Raw genomic sequence first — 4,135 nt, forward strand, 5'->3', positions numbered from 1 at the left:
ATTTCTTTCAAAAAAAACAACATTTTTATAAAAAAAAGAACTTCTTTTTCGCTACTAGTTTTTTTTTCCTGGAAGCAAGCTGCGTTCCGTTAAATTATTATATTATAATGTATTATTTTGTTGTTTGTTTATTTTCAAAACGACAAAAAGGGGAGAGGGTTAGCGTGTATTTTAGCGCAAGTGTTGATTTATTTTTTGATTTTACAATGATAGAAAAAAAACAAATGTGCCAGCGGTATAATTTAAATACAATACAAAATAGTAAAAACTTTCAACTGACAACGTTTGTACAATTTTCTCATCAGCTTTAATGCGAGTGATTACTAGTGTTGATGCACCCACTTCATATACTGTATACACACATTAATGTTCATCAATGCAGTTGTTTCTACATTAATATATAAGCAATCTATATAATTATACCTTATATAATAAAGGATTAATTCTGGATGAAATTTAATCGCGTGACATATATTAATTTGGATATTTTTTGTTTTAATCGCGAGAAAGGTTGGAATAACCCCCAAAATCCATGCCATCAATAATCCTATTATTCACCGGTGAATAATCCATTCAAAATACAAGAGAATGTGAATAACCCATCTAGCACATTTGAAACCATGCATTTTTTGTCAGTCCTTTGTTTGTTCGGCATAATAAAACAATTACGCGCTCTAATTCTCTGAATATTCACCTCCTCAGAGGATCGTAATTGTATAGTATTATATATAATCTGTTGTAATATTTTGTATAATTATTTTCTATCATGTATTAAGTTTCGATGAAGTCTCCGGTGGTTGGACGTCTTTTTATGCATTTATTACTATGCATTTATTACAAGGAAGTAAATAAAACTCAAGAGCTGAGCTTATTTTGAAAAATATCAAAACGGATAGAGATACGTATCTAATCTTATGTTACATTTAATTGGTTTACTTTTCGTTTGGTCAATATATAACGATGAAATCATTTAACGGGACCGAGTGTAGATCATTTGCTCACGTTTCAATTACTGGAGAGATGTCTTAGATTCTCTAGCTGTGTGAATGAAAAATCAGCGGGACAGTAACATGAATATCCTTCTGGTAAAGCCTATCTCTAGAAAATGGTTACTATAACAAAAACATATACAATTATAATGAAATTATTAAACTGACTCGGGTTTCGCTAAACAAATGACTTCTATCTCAGTTCCCGCATATGATCTTTAAACATTCCTATTTTGAGTAATTTTATACATCGCATCTATCCAAAGAATTTTATATAAAGGACACTACAAACACTATGAAATCAGCTTCATAGTGTTTGTAGTGTCCTATCTATGGAGATCTATGGTAAAGGAAAACGTATGACCAAACTGTACGACAAACGTGATGACTTCTCATTCCATTTATTCAACTTTCCTTTCATCTGTGGCGATATCCCTTCAGTACCTGCGAATGGAGTTCTCATCCGTTTATTCAACTTTCCTTTCATCTGTGGCGATATCCCTACAGTACCTGCGAATTGAGTTCTCATCCTTTTATTCATCTTTCCTGTCATCTGTGGCGATATCCCTTCAGTACCTGCGAATGGAGTTCTCATATTCTGAACAGAGCTAGTCGTAGCTACACGGACTTACTGTACCGTGCTCGACTTCTTACAATTAGGCTACTGGAACGGGGTCATTTCGCTACACTAATGAAGACGTCACTACAGAAGTTCTATGGTCGTCATCATGAACTCGCGAATCGTCACGAGTTCTACTAACACGTATTGCCATTTCGAAATTGACAAGTGCATTTTCACATTAACATGTTAAAGGCATTACGTGTAATAGACACGGTCTCTAGACTTGAACTGGCATATAAGAAAACCAGAATATGAGTTGAATTAACACACAAATAAAAGTAAGTCAACAATATCCTCATTACCTTTTCTTCTCTATATAATATAGAGAAAGGTAATGACAATATCTATATATATCGGCATAAAAAATTAAAATAAAATAAAATCGAAGCGTCATCAATGGGATGATTCAAATACGTCAAAATCCCAAAACATATGGCCTGAACGTGAACATATGAAACAAAGACGATCTACATACATAACGTAGAGAACCGAATAAAATAGAAGAAACATAAAAACTGAAGATAAGGGATACAAAAACTAAAACATTAGCAATATAAACTCCCACAAAATAACAGGGGTGACATCAGGTGCTCTGGAAGGAAAGCAGGACCTGCTCTACCAGAGGTACCCGTTATATTACAAGTGATAATCTAGAAACAGATCTGTCGTTAATGATTTCGCATATTTTAAATATTTTTTTCACTGTACAACTTTGTGTACCTTTGATATATATTTAATGGACCAAATTATTCTAATAACCTTATAATTCCACGCACCTTCTGACCTCCATCCGTTTAATACGTCATCCCTCTCAAATATTTCCACCCTTTTTCTGTAACTTTTCACTATATTTAACCTGAACCGTGTGTTATATCAGTAATGGAGGATGGCAATGGATCGTCTAATGAGGGAAAGTTAACTCCCTTTATCAAACGCGTCAACAACTTTGTACCCGGGAGATTTCATGTAAAAAAGAAAATATTCCATAATGAAAAGCGGGTGTCGTTTTAAATAGAGATCAATTGAGTGTTAATAAGGTTTAAAGGTGCATAGATCATCGACCATTACAAGGGCATTTCACGAGTGAACGACAATTTGAAGAGACGAATTGAGTGTTGATGAATTCTTTGGCACGATTCAGCATTGCACAATGATGCGGCGTTTTTTTTTCCGATTTTTTAAACTTTGTTTATGACTCCTATAAACACTATCGCCATGATTGTTGATTGTACTTACACTGCTGAGACTTTTTACGCGAGACACAAATGGACCAGTTGTACTAGTAGTGTAGCGTAATATGTTTGTTTTTACTCTAACCGTACATATCTTGCTTCGTATAACACCAAAAAAATCAAGTACATGTATAACCAATGAAATGGCAGACGTTCGTCTTGTCTCTCTAGAGTAAATTTCGAACGTCAGACGCTATTCGGAGCTTCATGAAATGTTTGTGTAAAGCTGTCATTATTATGTTACCATTCAGGACACACCATTACAATCAATAACACGAATTACACCATTACACTGATCAGGAAAAAATGCTGCAAAATAGAATTTTAATATGAATCATTAAAATAAAAGAAATTATATTTGGGACAAGAACAGACTGTGCATTAACTGGGAAGACAAATTTTGCTAGGACTGCTTCACTTAAACCTCCTTCGCAGACATATAACTGCTTCCTGACACATTATGTACCAATCGGCTAACTAATAAGCTATGTTATACAAGGTGTACACACTTTCACAAGGCATCACCACTATCTGCTATTTCCGTTTAATTAATTTGTATTAAAAGGCGTGATTTGGTACTTATTATTGCAGAAGTTTTATGTCAAAGCTTTGAAACAGCGAATATACAACCTGTACATTGTGTCGCACTCAATTTTCTCAATTTAAAATCAAAAGATAATCGCTAAGATTGTATTCAAAATTAACTTGAACTTGATAAATGTTAGAACTTTCTTTACATTGGGATAGAAACCGACACGAGTCGTGTCGTTGTGTGTGTCGAAAACTTGACGTCACTCGCGTGTTTTATTAATCAGAACTGCGGTCTTCGTCTCATTGACATTTCCCTCATGACTTTGCTTTACTGTTCATGGACCTGTCAAATAATTGGCATAAAAAAAACAAAACAACAACAACAAAAAAGAAGAAGAAAAAAAAAGAGAGAGTGAGAAAAAAGCAAGTAGCATCCCTAAAACCTGAGAAAAAAAGAAAGCGTTAAAATGACGTAATCTGTGGTAGTTTTTGGTGTCTTGACATTCAATTCGGGTTTGTACACAGAGTGCAAATTAACGACAGTGGAGTGTAAAACAACGTTTGTGTAGAAGGATAAAAATCCCCTTTCTGATTGCATTGGTCCACTGTAGTTAAATAATATTATCATTTATGTCATAATAAATATACATATAACCTCGTCCCCAAGTTGTCATTGATGATTTTACAGCCGCGGGCTGTGTGACGATTTATTCGTAGTTACGCCAATCACTCTCTTTAGCTGTTTGTCATACTGAGCATGT

Source organism: Perna viridis, chromosome 1 (genome assembly GCF_037379345.1).
Source record: "Perna viridis isolate PV_CMFRI_1.1 ecotype Kerala chromosome 1, ASM3737934v1, whole genome shotgun sequence".
NCBI lineage: Eukaryota > Metazoa > Mollusca > Bivalvia > Mytilida > Mytilidae > Perna > Perna viridis.